At 38.7% G+C, this 17,900-nt stretch overlaps 1 pseudogene; it reads right to left on the bottom strand.

The window, feature by feature from the left end:
• Positions 1-7,885: 7,885 nt before the first annotated feature.
• LOC137995345 (uncharacterized) lies at positions 7,886-8,729 on the bottom strand (annotated as a pseudogene).
• Between the last annotated feature and the right edge of the window lie 9,171 nt (positions 8,730-17,900).

Here is a 17,900-nt window from a genome sequence, read left to right as displayed (position 1 = left end):
TAGGAAATACAAGTCGCCTGATAGCCTAATTAGTATGGATTGAAAGCTAAACTATCCTAGATTTGCGCTATGCAAAAAACCGCATGAAAAAAGACCTATTAGAAGAGAAATAACATTTTTCGCAAAAGTGTCGAAAATGGCCATTTTTCGCAAAGTAGCAAAGGGGGGACCAAAGGAAAATTTTCAAAAATGGCCGATTTTTTGATCGAACTTCGGAAGGCTAAAAAAATAGGAAATACAAGTCGCCTGATAGCCTAATTAGTATGGATTGAAAGCTAAACTATCCTAGATTTGCGCTATGCAAAAAACCGCATGAAAAAAGACCTATTAGAAGAGAAATAACATTTTTCGCAAAATAGCAAAGGGGGGACCAAAGGAAAAATTTTAGAAATGGCCGATTTTTTGATCGAACTTCGGAAGGCTAAAAAAATAGGAAATACAAGTCGCCTGATAGCCTAATTAGTATGGATTGAAAGCTAAACTATCCTAGATTTGCGCTATGCAAAAAACCGCATGAAAAAAGACCTATTAGAAGAGAAATAACATTTTTCGCAAAGTAGCAAAGGGGGGACCAAAGGAAATTTTTCAAAAATGGCCGATTTTTTGATCGAACTTCGGAAGGCTAAAAAAATAGGAAATACAAGTCGCCTGATAGCCTAATTAGTATGGATTGAAAGCTAAACTATCCTAGATTTGCGCTATGCAAAAAACCGCATGAAAAAAGACCTATTAGAAGAGAAATAACATTTTTCGCAAAAGTGTCGAAAATGGCCATTTTTCGCAAAGTAGCAAAGGGGGGACCAAAGGAAAATTTTCAAAAATGGCCGATTTTTGATCGAACTTCGGAAGGCTAAAAAAATAGGAAATACAAGTCGCCTGATAGCCTAATTAGTATGGATTGAAAGCTAAACTATCCTAGATTTGCGCTATGCAAAAAACCGCATGAAAAAAGACCTATTAGAAGAGAAATAACATTTTTCGCAAAAGTGTCGAAAATGGCCAATTCTCGCAAAATAGCAAAGGGGGGACCAAAGGAAAATTTTCAAAAATGGCCGATTTTTTGATCGAACTTCGGAAGGCTAAAAAAATAGGAAATACAAGTCGCCTGATAGCCTAATTAGTATGGATTGAAAGCTAAACTATCCTAGATTTGCGCTATGCAAAAAACCGCATGAAAAAAGACCTATTAGAAGAGAAATAACATTTTTCGCAAAAGTGTCGAAAATGGCCATTTTTCGCAAAGTAGCAAAGGGGGGACCAAAGGAAAATTTTCAAAAATGGCCGATTTTTTGATCGAACTTCGGAAGGCTAAAAAAATAGGAAATACAAGTCGCCTGATAGCCTAATTAGTATGGATTGAAAGCTAAACTATCCTAGATTTGCGCTATGCAAAAAACCGCATGAAAAAAGACCTATTAGAAGAGAAATAACATTTTTCGCAAAAGTGTCGAAAATGGCCATTTTTCGCAAAGTAGCAAAGGGGGGACCAAAGGAAAATTTTCAAAAATGGCCGATTTTTTGATCGAACTTCGGAAGGCTAAAAAAATAGGAAATACAAGTCGCCTGATAGCCTAATTAGTATGGATTGAAAGCTAAACTATCCTAGATTTGCGCTATGCAAAAAACCGCATGAAAAAAGACCTATTAGAAGAGAAATAACATTTTTCGCAAAAGTGTCGAAAATGGCCATTTTTCGCAAAGTAGCAAAGGGGGGACCAAAGGAAAATTTTCAAAAATGGCCGATTTTTTGATCGAACTTCGGAAGGCTAAAAAAATAGGAAATACAAGTCGCCTGATAGCCTAATTAGTATGGATTGAAAGCTAAACTATCCTAGATTTGCGCTATGCAAAAAACCGCATGAAAAAAGACCTATTAGAAGAGAAATAACATTTTTCGCAAAATAGCAAAGGGGGGACCAAAGGAAAATTTTCAAAAATGGCCGATTTTTTGATCGAACTTCGGAAGGCTAAAAAAATAGGAAATACAAGTCGCCTGATAGCCTAATTAGTATGGATTGAAAGCTAAACTATCCTAGATTTGCGCTATGCAAAAAACCGCATGAAAAAAGACCTATTAGAAGAGAAATAACATTTTTCGCAAAATAGCAAAGGGGGGACCAAAGGAAAATTTTCAAAAATGGCCGATTTTTTGATCGAACTTCGGAAGGCTAAAAAAATAGGAAATACAAGTCGCCTGATAGCCTAATTAGTATGGATTGAAAGCTAAACTATCCTAGATTTGCGCTATGCAAAAAACCGCATGAAAAAAGACCTATTAGAAGAGAAATAACATTTTTCGCAAAAGTGTCGAAAATGGCCATTTTTCGCAAAGTAGCAAAGGGGGACCAAAGGAAAATTTTCAAAAATGGCCGATTTTTTGATCGAACTTCGGAAGGCTAAAAAATAGGAAATACAAGTCGCCTGATAGCCTAATTAGTATGGATTGAAAGCTAAACTATCCTAGATTTGCGCTATGCAAAAAACCGCATGAAAAAAGACCTATTAGAAGAGAAATAACATTTTTCGCAAAAGTGTCGAAAATGGCCATTTTTCGCAAAGTAGCAAAGGGGGGACCAAAGGAAAATTTTCAAAAATGGCCGATTTTTTGATCGAACTTCGGAAGGCTAAAAAAATAGGAAATACAAGTCGCCTGATAGCCTAATTAGTATGGATTGAAAGCTAAACTATCCTAGATTTGCGCTATGCAAAAAACCGCATGAAAAAAGACCTATTAGAAGAGAAATAACATTTTTCGCAAAAGTGTCGAAAATGGCCATTTTTCGCAAAGTAGCAAAGGGGGGACCAAAGGAAAATTTTCAAAAATGGCCGATTTTTTGATCGAACTTCGGAAGGCTAAAAAAATAGGAAATACAAGTCGCCTGATAGCCTAATTAGTATGGATTGAAAGCTAAACTATCCTAGATTTGCGCTATGCAAAAAACCGCATGAAAAAAGACCTATTAGAAGAGAAATAACATTTTTCGCAAAAGTGTCGAAAATGGCCATTTTTCGCAAAGTAGCAAAGGGGGGACCAAAGGAAAATTTTCAAAATGGCCGATTTTTTGATCGAACTTCGGAAGGCTAAAAAAATAGGAAATACAAGTCGCCTGATAGCCTAATTAGTATGGATTGAAAGCTAAACTATCCTAGATTTGCGCTATGCAAAAAACCGCATGAAAAAAGACCTATTAGAAGAGAAATAACATTTTTCGCAAAAGTGTCGAAAATGGCCATTTTTCGCAAAGTAGCAAAGGGGGGACCAAAGGAAAATTTTCAAAAATGGCCGATTTTTTGATCGAACTTCGGAAGGCTAAAAAAATAGGAAATACAAGTCGCCTGATAGCCTAATTAGTATGGATTGAAAGCTAAACTATCCTAGATTTGCGCTATGCAAAAAACCGCATGAAAAAAGACCTATTAGAAGAGAAATAACATTTTTCGCAAAAGTGTCGAAAATGGCCATTTTTCGCAAAGTAGCAAAGGGGGGACCAAAGGAAAATTTTCAAAAATGGCCGATTTTTTGATCGAACTTCGGAAGGCTAAAAAAATAGGAAATACAAGTCGCCTGATAGCCTAATTAGTATGGATTGAAAGCTAAACTATCCTAGATTTGCGCTATGCAAAAAACCGCATGAAAAAAGACCTATTAGAAGAGAAATAACATTTTTCGCAAAAGTGTCGAAAATGGCCATTTTTCGCAAAGTAGCAAAGGGGGGACCAAAGGAAAATTTTCAAAAATAGCGATTTTTTGATCGAACTTCGGAAGGCTAAAAAAATAGGAAATACAAGTCGCCTGATAGCCTAATTAGTATGGATTGAAAGCTAAACTATCCTAGATTTGCGCTATGCAAAAAACCGCATGAAAAAAGACCTATTAGAAGAGAAATAACATTTTTCGCAAAAGTGTCGAAAATGGCCATTTTTCGCAAAGTAGCAAAGGGGGGACCAAAGGAAAATTTTCAAAAATGGCCGATTTTTTGATCGAACTTCGGAAGGCTAAAAAAATAGGAAATACAAGTCGCCTGATAGCCTAATTAGTATGGATTGAAAGCTAAACTATCCTAGATTTGCGCTATGCAAAAAACCGCATGAAAAAAGACCTATTAGAAGAGAAATAACATTTTTCGCAAAAGTGTCGAAAATGGCCATTTTTCGCAAAGTAGCAAAGGGGGGACCAAAGGAAAATTTTCAAAAATGGCCGATTTTTTGATCGAACTTCGGAAGGCTAAAAAAATAGGAAATACAAGTCGCCTGATAGCCTAATTAGTATGGATTGAAAGCTAAACTATCCTAGATTTGCGCTATGCAAAAAACCGCATGAAAAAAGACCTATTAGAAGAGAAATAACATTTTTCGCAAAAGTGTCGAAAATGGCCATTTTTCGCAAAGTAGCAAAGGGGGGACCAAAGGAAATTTTCAAAAATGGCCGATTTTTTGATCGAACTTCGGAAGGCTAAAAAAATAGGAAATACAAGTCGCCTGATAGCCTAATTAGTATGGATTGAAAGCTAAACTATCCTAGATTTGCGCTATGCAAAAAACCGCATGAAAAAAGACCTATTAGAAGAGAAATAACATTTTTCGCAAAAGTGTCGAAAATGGCCATTTTTCGCAAAGTAGCAAAGGGGGGACCAAAGGAAAATTTTCAAAAATGGCCGATTTTTTGATCGAACTTCGGAAGGCTAAAAAAATAGGAAATACAAGTCGCCTGATAGCCTAATTAGTATGGATTGAAAGCTAAACTATCCTAGATTTGCGCTATGCAAAAAACCGCATGAAAAAAGACCTATTAGAAGAGAAATAACATTTTTCGCAAAAGTGTCGAAAATGGCCATTTTTCGCAAAGTAGCAAAGGGGGGACCAAAGGAAATTTTCAAAAATGGCCGATTTTTTGATCGAACTTCGGAAGGCTAAAAAATAGGAAATACAAGTCGCCTGATAGCCTAATTAGTATGGATTGAAAGCTAAACTATCCTAGATTTGCGCTATGCAAAAAACCGCATGAAAAAAGACCTATTAGAAGAGAAATAACATTTTTTCGCAAAAGTGTCGAAAATGGCCATTTTTCGCAAAGTAGCAAAGGGGGGACCAAAGGAAAATTTTCAAAAATGGCCGATTTTTTGATCGAACTTCGGAAGGCTAAAAAAATAGGAAATACAAGTCGCCTGATAGCCTAATTAGTATGGATTGAAAGCTAAACTATCCTAGATTTGCGCTATGCAAAAAACCGCATGAAAAAAGACCTATTAGAAGAGAAATAACATTTTTCGCAAAAGTGTCGAAAATGGCCAAAGGGGGGACCAAAGGAAAATTTTCAAAAATGGCCGATTTTTTGATCGAACTTCGGAAGGCTAAAAAAATAGGAAATACAAGTCGCCTGATAGCCTAATTAGTATGGATTGAAAGCTAAACTATCCTAGATTTGCGCTATGCAAAAAACCGCATGAAAAAAGACCTATTAGAAGAGAAATAACATTTTTCGCAAAAGTGTCGAAAATGGCCATTTTTCGCAAAGTAGCAAAGGGGGGACCAAAGGAAAATTTTCAAAAATCGCCGATTTGTTGATCCTTACTATTTTACTCTTCAATGCCAGGCGATTTTACTCTTCAATGGGGATCCCCCAGGAGTCAATCGTTTAATCCCCATTTAATGCAGTTGCATACACACACATTGCATTCTTAAAACTATTGAGTCTTCGATGTCATTTTCTCCTCCTCGATCCAGGTCTCTCAAGATTTTAAAGATAGTAGTGGCGGACCATTAAACAGGAAAATTCCAGTCAAAAAAACAGCTGTCTTTTTTTTTAATTAATAAGGCTTAAAAACTTGGATCAGTTACTGTTTAGTTAACATGGTTTTGAAATCCAAAGAAAATAAAAAAAAAATTGTTTTTGGTCATAGAAGCACTTTTAGACTCACATTATTTTTACCTCTCTCAACAGATATGGATTTACACTTGGTTGGAAGATATGATTGCCCTGCGTAACTTACACTGTAAAGGCATAACTCAATCTGATTGTTTCACTGCTGCTTGCCTTACCTTGCTGCTGTATGTATATATGTGCATTAATTCACTGGTAAGAGTAAGGTTTGTTTCTTTTATGCATCATTCCTCTATACTATACTAGAAAGCAACACCTCCATCACTCGGGAATCTTAAGCCCTTGGTACTGTATGTTATCAGGCGTTTTGGTTTGGTGGCATTGTAACTGAAGCTAAATCTGAGTGACCCCAGCTTGAACACAGACCGTCCTCTGACACCAGCCATGAAATCTCAGACAGCGACCCAGTTATGGTTCCTGTAACATCCTAACAGTCACAATACAGAGAGCTGCTGAACTGTATTCAGCCTGTATTCAACAAAGTTGACCACTGCAATTGTGTGCAATGACCTGTTAGATTGTATGGAGCGTGACCTGGGATTGGTTGATGATCACGGCTATGTGGGCCTCGGGAAGCGCGAAAGTGACACAAGCACCAAGTGGAGCGCACGAGACTCCCCACCCAGCTTGGGGTCACATGGCTGACATCATTTGGCCATCTATCCTTACTCTATATTATTTTGCTTTACGAAACGGGATATGATGAGAGGTGTTGCTTTCCCACTCACAGCTAAATAACATCTACCTGTGGTGCTGTGCTCAGACATCAAACATGGCCTGTACAGTGGCAGCCAGAGGCGCATTTGCATGCTTTCAGCACAGATTATCATGAGTTGCAGGGAGGTTTCAATGAGCAATGCAATTAAGACCAGGCTGATTATCAAAGTTTATGCCCACTGTATCTTACATGAGGCCGCCCTTCAAATATCACAGCAAGCTGGCAAAAAGCATCGCTTCCATTGATTTAAAAACCAAACCCTGTAAATGCACAAATTACAAAAACAACACACACATGCATTCTACCTACTGTTGTGAAAATCTGTAATGATCAGATTTAACGCCAATCCCAGATTAAAAATTAACCTTGGAGTTATATTTTTCTACTCTCACATGTTGTTCAACGCTGATATTCAGCAAAACTTTGCATCGGCAGAAGTCAACCTTGAAAGAGAAAAAAAGCAAAAGAAACTATCAACTAAAAGTTGAAAGCATGAAACAAAAGTTTATGCTAATCCTGGATTAAGTTAATCGGCTTTCGAACAACCAGGCCCAGTATATTATGTGATTATGTGTTTTACAGGGAGGGAGGTTTCAATGAGCGACGCAATTAAGACCAGGCTGATTATCAAAGTTTATGCCCACTGTATCTTACATGAGGCCGCCCTTCAAATATCACAGCAAGCTGGCAAAAAGCATCGCTTCCATTGATTTGAAAACCAAACCCTGTGAATGCACAAAAACAAAAACAACACACACAAGCACTCTACCTTTTGTTGTGAAAATCTGTAATGATCAGGGCCCGGTTGTTCAAAAGCTGATTAACGCTAATCCCAGATTAAAAATTAACCTTGGAGTTATATTGTTCTACTATCAAATGTTGTTGAACGCTGATATTCAGCAAAACTTTGCATTACCAGAAGTCAACCTTGAAAGAGAAAAATAAGCAAAAGAAACTATCAACTAAAAGTTGAAAACATTAAACAAAAATTTATGCTAATCCTGGATTAAGTTAATCGGCTTTCGAGTAACCAGGCCCAGTATATTATGTGATTATGTGTTTTACAGGGAAATTAAGAAATTAAATTATACTAAATCCTGGAAAAAAAGAAGTTACTTTATGTATGTCATTTGACTGTAATACTAGGACATGTACAGACAGATTTTGACTTTGTTTACTTACTGATACCAAGAATTTCTGAAGGTTTTAAATTTTGTGAAAAAAAAAAAGAACACATATTGGCTTCACCTCTCCCCCCTTCCCAGAAATAAAATTAAACTAAATCCCTACCTTTGGACAACCTTTCCAGTGGCCACACTTTCCCTGATATGAGTTGTGATAGTACTAGTGCAGATATTGCAACCAGCATTGTTTGATTTTAACATTCCACACTGGCAGAACCTGTCATCGCCCTCCTTCACTCTCTTTGGGATGTATGATTCTCGTCCTTGCTTATAGGAAACACTGTAGGGGTTCATTTCCCGAAGCCAAACTAAGGTGACATACTCGTCAGAAGACAATTTGCCACCGGAAACTCTTCTTCAGATTGCATGTGTTCTTTACGTACATTGCCAACTTCACATGCGTAGCCTCGCAGCCTTGCATCGAGTTTAGTCCAAGGCCCTACCCAAGTTCTTCAAACAGCTGTTTGGTGTGGTGTGGTACAGCATATCCCAGAGTCCTCACAGTTGGGTTCACACCATTTAAAAACAACACATTAATGCTTTAAAATAATCTTGGCACAAGGTCTTCACATCAGCTACTTGTGTTTTGCTTACCTCAACCCTTGAATAAAGGGATGCAGAGTCCCTAAGTTTCAGTCCAACAAATGCCAGTACATGGAGTTTGAGAATTGAACTTTGTGACAGTGTTGAAATTGACAGGACCTCCTGAATTAAGGAAGGGAAGTTCCATGAAAAATTCTTTGATTCCAATCCTGTAAAGCAGTAAGAGAATTAAAATAATGCCCTTTTTCCTCTTCTCTCCAAACCATCCCACAAAGGAATTGTAAAGCCTGCCACACTTTGCAGTTTCTCTCACACATGTCAGGAATTTGTTCAGTGGCAAAGCATCTGCCATGTCTGATAAAGTTGTGGCTGATTTAAGTTGGGAATGATTAGTGTATTCCATAACCACTGTCAGTAGATTTGTAAACCATTGCTGCCAGGCATTATTTGTGTTATGCAAGGGTTCTGCTTTAATCAGATTCACAAACTTACCAAGTGGTGCACTAGACTCTCCACCCAGCTTGGTGTCACGTGGCTGGCATCATTTGGCCATCTATCCTTACTGTATATTACCGGTATTTTGTTTTATGAAACTGGATATGAAGAGAGGTGTTGCTTTCCCACTCAGAGCCTGCGATGCTGTGCTCCCACATCAAACAATTGGACTGTACAGCGGCAGCCAGAGGTGCTTTCGCATGCTTTCAGCACAATATCATGAGCTGCGTCCTTTTGCAATTCAGTGCTACTACTACAAGTAAAGGGTGATTAGCACTGCCAATTATTACATAAGCCTACATTATTATTAACTACAATTGATGTGAGTCTATTCATCTATTGATGTACACATACTTCACGTGTTATCCAGGCGAACGTTGCTGTCATTCATGATGCTTTCAGTGTGTTTAGTCCAATCTGACACTATGTCGCTAGTAGCAGTCGCTTGTGATATCACAGGAAACTGGCAATTAATGCACAAAAGTTGTTGCTTTCATTGAAAACCAAACCCATCTTTCAAGAGAATTTGCAGGAACGTACATGTAAAACTCTTGCCTGCCACCAGTGTGCTTGGGTTTGATTCTCATAAACTCGACAAGTCTAGTTTTTTTGATTAAGAGTTTGGCTAATGTGATAGTTTCTCCCTGTGTTAGGATTTTTTTTTCCACATTGGTTTGCCCTGCTCTTGCCAGATACGGCTCCTTCAATCTCAATATTGGAGGAGTGTTAGCTATAGCTGTATCATCTATCATCTTGGAGATCATGGGTGGGAATCCAACTGGGAGCCTGAAATGTTTTTTTTTTTCAGGCTTCTTTAATTGGCAATTGCTCAACATGAAACTTAGAACATCATTCCTTAATTTTCACCATAGTCATCAAACTGATTTTAGTGTCAGATTGTTTAGTTTTATCCTTTTTCTTACACATTCACTTACTCACCTCCTGAAGTTGAATTTGAAGTTGTTTCTGTGTCAGGAAGATCTTAAGTTATTAAAGAGACAATTCCTCTACAATATACTAGAAAGCAGCACCTCCATCACTCGGAAATCTTAAGCCCTTGGTATGTTATCATGCGTTTTGGTTTGGTGGCAGTGTAGCTGAAGCTAAATCTGAGTCACCCCAGCTTGAACACAGACCGTCCTCTGACACCAGCCATGAAATCTCAGACAGCGACCCGGTTATGGTTCTTGTAACATCCTAACAGTCACAATACAGAGAGCTACTGAACTGTATTCAGCCTGTATTCAACAAAGTTGAGCACTGCAATTGTGTGCAATGACCTGTTAGATTGTATGGAGCGTTTTTCAGGCTTCTTTAATTGGCAATTTCTCAACATGTAACCTAGACCATCATTCCTTAATTTTCACCATAGTCACCAAACTGATTTTAGTATCAGATTGTCTAGTTTATCCTTTTTCTTACACATTCACTTACTCACCTCCTGAACTTGAATTTGAAGTTGCTTCTGTGTCAGGAAGATCTTAAGTTATTAAAGAGACAATTCCTCTACACTGTACTACAGTACAAAGCAACACCTCCATCACTCGGGAATCTTAAGCCCTTGGTATGTTATCATGCGTTTTGGTTTGGTGGCATTGTAACTGAAGCTAAATCTGAGTGACCCCAGCTTGAACACAGACCGTCCTCTGACACCAGCCATGAAATCTCAGACAGCGACCCGGTTATGGTTCCTGTAACATCCTAACAGTCACAATACAGAGAGCTGCTGAACTGTATTCAGCCTGTATTCAACAAAATTGACCACTGCAATTGTGTGCAATGACCTGTTAGATTGTATGGAGCATGACCTGGGATTGGTTGATGATCATGGCTATGTGGGCCTCGGGAAGCGCGAAAGTGACACAAGCACCAAGTGGAGCGCACTAGACTCCCCACCCAGCTTGAGGTCACGTGGCTGGCATCATTTGGCCATCTATCCACACTCTATACTATTTTGTTTTATGAAACAGGATGTGAAGAGAGGTGTTGCTTTCCCACTCACAGCTAAATAACATCTACCTGTGGTGCTGTCCTCAGACATCAAACTTCCTGTACAGCGTCAACCAGAGGCGCATTTGCATGCTTTCACCACAAATTATCATGAGTTGCAGGGAGGTTTCAATGAGCAATGCAATTAAGACCAGGCTGATTATCAAAGTTTATGCCCACTGTATCTTACATGAGGCCGCCCTCCAAATATCACAGCAAGCTGGCAAAAAGCATCGCTTCCATTGATTTAAAAACCAAACCCTGTAAATGCACAAAAACAAATACAACACAGCCATGCACTCTACCTATTGTTGTGGAAATCTGTAATGATCAGATTTAATGCTAATCCCAGATTAAAAATTAACCTTGGAGTTGTATTTTTCTACTCTCACATGTTGTTCAACGCTGATATTCAGCAAAACTTTGCATCGGCAGAAGTCAACCTTGAAAGAGAAAAAGAAGCAAAAGAAACTATCAACTAAAAGTTGAAAACATGAAACAAAAGTTTATGCTAATCCTGGATTAAGTTAATCGGCTTTCGAACAACCAGGTCCAGTATATTATGTGATTATGTGTTTTACAGGGAGGGAGGTTTCAATGAGCGACGCAATTAAGACCAGGCTGATTATCAAAGTTTATGCCCACTGTATCTTACATGAGGCCGCCCTTCAAATATCACAGCAAGCTGGCAAAAGCATCGCTTCCATTGATTTAAAAACCAAACCCTGTGAATGCACAAAAACAAAAACAACACACACAAGCACTCTACCTTTTGTTGTGAAAATCTGTAATGATCAGGGCCCGGTTGTTCAAAAGCCGATTAACGCTAATCCCAGATTAAAAATTAACCTTGGAGTTATATTTCTCTACTATCAAATGTTGTTCAACGCTGATATTTAGCAAAACTTTGCATTAGCAGAAGTCAACCTTGAAAGAGAAAAATAAGCAAAAGAAACTATCAACTTTAGAAAAGTTGAAAACATGAAACAAAAGTTTACGCTAATCCTGGATTAAGTTAATGGGCTTTCGAACAACCATGTGATTATGTGTTTTACAGGGAAATTAAGAAATTAAATTATACTAAATCCTGGAAAAAAAGAAGTTACTTTATGTACAGTACCGCCTGAAAGTATTGACCCCTCGGGACGAGGCAATACCTCGTCTTTGCCGCGGGTGGTGGTCGCGCGCCACCGAGGTATGCAAATTTTTTTCCCTCGGTAAAACCGAGGTGCAATTTGCCGCGGGAAATTTGCCGCAAGAGAAAAGACGAGGCTTCCCGCGGGAAAGAACAATGATGTGCTGCATGTGTGAAATAAGCGGAAGACTGTCAAGTTTTAGATCTCATGGTGTGAAGAATCGATTCTTAAAGCAAGAAATCGTAATCAAAATGAGAAAGTGCGCGATTTCCGTAAGGACTCAAATTTTATTATCTTTACATAATGTAAAACCGAAGACTTCTGTACTGTAAAGATACAAAGATACTGTTATTTAACTACAGTGTAAGCGACAGCTGTGTTATCCAACCAACGAAACACTCGTTGTTATCCAAGCTATAATACCCTATGTGTGCGTGAGAAATTTGTTTTGTTTCCAAAAAGGTTCGATTGCGTCTGTTTTCGTCTAAGGCTGACCTTATTTTATTTGGAGACTTGAAATTCAAACTTGTGCGATTGTCTTCGTTTTATTATCGCCATTTTGGTGAGAGGCAAGTACGGTATTTTTTTTTTCACGCTTCTTTAATTGGCAATTGCTCAACATGTAACTTAGACCATCATTCCTTAATTTTCACCATAGTCATCAAACTGATTTTAGTATCAGATTGTCTAGTTTTATCCTTTTTCTTACACATTCACTTACTCACCTCCTGAAGTTGAATTTGAAGTTGTTTCTGTGTCAGGAAGATCTTAAGTTATTAAAGAGACAATTCCTCTACAATATACTAGAAAGCAGCACCTCCATCACTCGGAAATCTTAAGCCCTTGGTATGTTATCGTGCGTTTTGGTTTGGTGGCAGTGTAGCTGAAGCTAAATCTGAGTCACCCCAGCTTGAACACAGACCGTCCTCTGACACCAGCCATGAAATCTCAGACAGCGACCCGGTTATGGTTCCTGTAACATCCTAACAGTCACAATACAGAGAGCTGCTGAACTGTATTCAGCCTGTATTCAACAAAGTTGACTACTGCAATTGTGTGCAATGACCTGTTAGATTGTATGGAGCATGACCTGGGATTGGTTGATGATCACGGCTATGTGGGCCTCGGGAAGCGCGAAAGTGACACAAGCACCAAGTGGAGCGCACTAGACTCTCCACCCAGCTTGAGGTCACGTGGCTGGCATCATTTGGCATCTATCCTAATACACGTACTCTATATTATTTTGTTTTATGAAACAAGATATGAAGAGAGGTGTTGCTTTCCCACTCACAGCTTATTAACATCTACCTGTGTTGCTGTGCTCCGACATCAAACATCATGGCCTGTACAGCGGCAGCCAGAGGCGCTTTCGCCTGCTTTCGGCACAATTTATCATGAGCTGCGTCCTTTTGCAATTCAGTCCTAATACTGCAAGTAAAGGGTGATTAGCACTGCCAATTATTATAATAATTACATAAGTCTATAATTATTGTTATTAACTACAATTGATGTGAGTCTATTCATCTATTGATGTACACACACTTCACGTGTGTTTTATGAAATAGGTGCTATGAAGAGAGGTTTTGCTTTCGCACTGACCTTCAGTATCCAACTTTAATTTCAATCGTTGTGACTCAGGGGTGTCTGAGTCCATGCTTATTTATGCTGTGTTGCTCAGTAGCAATCGATTGTAATATCACAGCAAAGTGGGAATTGATGCGTAGTCAAAGTTTGTTGCTTTTAAAACCAAACCCATCTTCTCAGAAAATTTGCAGAAACGGTGCATTTTGTAAAACTCGTGCTTACCACCAATTTTCTTGGGTTCTATTCCCGTAGAGTCAAAGAGCTTGTTAATTTTCAATCAAGGAGTTTGGCTGACATCTTAATTTCTGCCTGCATTACCAAGTTTATTTCCACATTGGTTTGTCCTGCTCGTAAGAAATACGGCTCCTTTGATGTCAATATTGGAAGTGTATGGTTCTTAACTAGTATCTGAGAGGTCATGGGTGTGAATCCCACTGAGTGGCCTAAATTTTTTTTAGTCTTCTCACATGGCAGTTTCTCAACATGTACATGATCCATAAACATCACTGAGATGTTAGCTGCAGATTCTTAAGTTTTTTAAAGGACTGCTTTTCTTACATGTTCCCTGATTCGGTTGGTGACAATTTTTACGTCGTTAATTTGATCCTGGGATTTGATGTTTAAAAACTGTCTTTTTGCCTGTGCTGTACTGCAAAGCACCACCTCTATCGGACAGGAAGCTCAAACCCATGGTATGTTAATCATCAGGCATTTTAATAATTATTATCATTGTATGGGAGCATTGTAAATGACACAAGATCTAAGCAACCCCAGCTTGAACACAGATGGTCCTCTGACACCAGCCATAAAATATGAGACAGTTATCCGGTTATGGTGCCCGTAACATCCTAACAGTCACGATACAGTAAGAGGATGAACTGCATTCAGCCTGTACATGTATTCAACAAAGTTGACTACTGTACCAGTGTACAATGACCCCCTAGTTTGCATGGCGCATGACCTGGGGTTGCAGTTACAAGTAGCATTAAGTCTTTTCATCTATAATCTGCACTTCACATGCTTTGTAATCTGTTAACATGACAGACTCAAACAGTAGTTCTTGTCCATAAATTAATTAATTATGTACACACATTTCACTTGTTGCCCAGACAAGCTTTGCTGTGATTGCTAATGGCCACAGTGAGTGGTTCGAATCTGTGATGATCAGATTCCACATTGTAATGTCAATGTTCGCTCGATGGTTTCAACAACAGATGCAGTTATCACCGAGCTGATCATTATCAAACTCCATGCACATGGACACTGTGTCGCTAGTAGCAGTCGCTTGTAATATCAAAACAAACTGGTAAAATGCTCAAATTTGGTTCTTTTTAAAACCGAACCCATCTTTCAAAAAAATTTGCAGGAACGGTTTAGTTTGTGAAACTCTTTCCTGCCACCAATGTGCTTTGAGTTTGGCTGACGTCTTAATTTCTGCCTGCATTATCAAATTCATTTCCACATTCGTTTGTCCTGCTCTTACGAGATATGGCTCCTTTAAATTCAATATTGGAGGAGTATTGCTGTAGTATCTCTGAGGTCATGGCTGTGAATCCCACTGAATGCCCTAATTTTTTTTCCAGGATTCTCACGGGGCAGTTGCTCAATATGTAACTTCAAAGATCATTCTTTAATTTATCCACAAACATCACACTGATGTTAGCTGCAGATTCTCTAGACTTTTGAAACGACTCCTTTTCTTACATGTTCCCTGACTCAGCTTGTGACTAGTTTTGTTGTTAATTTGATCCTGGGAGATTTTTTAAAAAAGTGTTTTAATCCTACGCTGCACTGAAAAGTAACACCTCCATTGCACAGGAAGCTTAAGCCCATGGTATGTTTGTCATCAGGCATTTTAATTGTGCAGGAGCACTGTAAATGAAACTAGATCTAAGAAACCCCAGCTTGAACACAGACGGTCCTCTGACACCAGACATGAAATCTCAGACAGCGACCCGATTATGGTGCGCGTAACTTCCAAACAGTCACGACACAGCAACTGCATTCAGCCTGTGTACAACAAAGTTGACCACTGTACCTGTGTGCAATGACCCGTTAGTTTGAATAGCGCATTACCTGGGATTGGTTGATGATCACGGCTGTGTGGGTCTCGGGAGGCGCGAAAGTGAAACAAGCACCAAGGGGAGTGCGCGAAACTCTCCACCCAGCTTGGAGTCCCGTGACTGGCATCTTTTGGCCATCCTTCCTTATTCGATTCGTTTTAGGAAACAGGCAGCATGAAGAGAGGTGTTGCCTTAGACCTTAATATCCAAATTCAGTTACCAATTCTGTGCGTCAGATGTCTCTTTGATAGCTCCAAGGACAAGATACTGAACATAATTTACACACCTATTATTTTCCTAACTTTGCCAGTTTTCTGACTTTTTGTTTCATACAAATGTAAGGGGCAAACTGATGGTGTCACACAATGCTATAGTCCACTCCTTAACAGATCCAACAGTTAATTTCGTTTGATTTGATTAGAGTTCTCTACAGATCTCTAGCTCTGATACTTACAAAGGTAGAATTGTAAAGTTATTTCAGTCTATTAACATGTGCACATAACACAGAGCATGCCAAAAGAAAGTTGAGAACAGCCAATATGCTATTTGTTCTCTTTCAATTTGTGATGACCACATAATGTATTGGCAATTTTTACTACGAGTATTCAACAGCAGGTTCAATTTTGACCAAGTTGATCATTTGAATTCATTACACATTGTTAAACGATCTATGATACTTGCGACAGTAAGTTCTGATATTGCAGTAAAATGGCAAAAGTTCTTACCATACTGTTATTTATATTAAATTAATCAAAGCCATTTCCACTTATATAAGGTACATGCACCTACATACATTCTGCAGTTCAGTTGGGTAAGCTTTTGATTGCCAAGGATATGCTTTGGTTTGATCCCTAATCATTACAACGAAAACTGGTTCAAAGTATCATTTGCCCCAAATGCAGTTACAAGTCGCATTACTTCTTTTCATCTTTGGTTTGTTCTGCTGGTAAGAGATATGGCGCCTTCAAATTCAACATTGGAGGAGTATAGCTCTAGTATCTCTGAGGTCATAGGTGTGAATCCCACTGAGTACCCTAATTTTTTCCCAGGCTTCTCACAGGGCAGTTGGTCAACATGTAACTTCAAAGATCATTCCTTAATTTCATCCATCAACATCATCACCTCTGCATATTCCGGATTCTTGCTTTTCCATACGTGTAAAACTCATTTCCGGTCACGCACACAATTCTTTAATAAATTCCTCACCCCCACCCCCACCCCCCTAGTTTATCGTGTAGTTTATTACGAGAGCCTCTCTAGCATGAGCATAGAAATCTTACGCATGCGCGGGGGAAAAAGTGATATCTTACTGGATATACTATCTGTTGTATGAACGGGTGATCTGGTCGGCGTTTTTTTCAACTACGAAATTAAAATCATGAGTCGAAAAAAGCATTGATTTTTGGATCGAAGAACCCTTTGGAGTGGAAGGGAGAGATGTCCCCGTATGTTGTCCTTTAGTAGTATTTTGGGTGGTAATGTTGATGTTCAAATGAGGCCTGAGTGAATCTCAAGATTATTAGAAATCCGAGTCTTTCGTGATTTCTGTGTCTATGTTGGCTAATAGAATTTTAACTTTCTTTGAAAGCAAACATTGGTCGTTAATTATTAATTACCTACTCCACACAGTGCATTGAGCAAGAGAGTAAAAACGTCTGATGATGATGATCTTTATTTTGAAGAAGTAGAAGAAGATATGAGGTTTCTGGAGCGTAAAGTGCAAAGCAATCTCATATAGCTAAAGAACGCTTCACTCACCAGACTGACAGGCCATTGAAAAGCGTGAATAAGTGTTCTCGTTGTCACGGTTAGACGTTGTTTTAGTCTCTTCTTGTTTACTGCAGCAGTTTGTTAAACCAGCCCAAGTCGACTGACAGAAACCACTCGTGTACTTGCAACTTCTTAGTCATTTTTCATTGAATTCCATCTACCTTCAAAGGCACCACTCTAGTAGTTGACTTAAAAAATCGTCACGACGTCTTGGCGAAGTTCAGCAAAGTGTAGTCACGATTTTCAAAGATCTGAAGTCAAGTTTCATGGGAAATGACGTCTCTTTTTCAGAGTAAAGGAAAGTGCGGTAGATGTGCGTTAAAAATTTTGAAATATGTTTGCGCTGAATTGTGCATGTGTGAAAGGGCCAGGACACGGTAGAATAAATTAGTTTTTTGTTCTTTGTTATCTATTCTGAAGCCTGTTTCACACCTACAAATGGTACATTACCATAATATTATGCCGAGATTTTAACCCGCATAACAGAATGCGTTTACCCAACGAGTTCACTCGTGCGTTTCTCAAAAATCACGAAAT

Source organism: Montipora foliosa, chromosome 3 (assembly GCF_036669935.1).
Source record: "Montipora foliosa isolate CH-2021 chromosome 3, ASM3666993v2, whole genome shotgun sequence".
NCBI lineage: Eukaryota > Metazoa > Cnidaria > Anthozoa > Scleractinia > Acroporidae > Montipora > Montipora foliosa.
The sequence above is the reverse complement of the archived record's forward strand: the minus strand, read 5'-3'. Positions and strand labels throughout refer to the sequence as shown.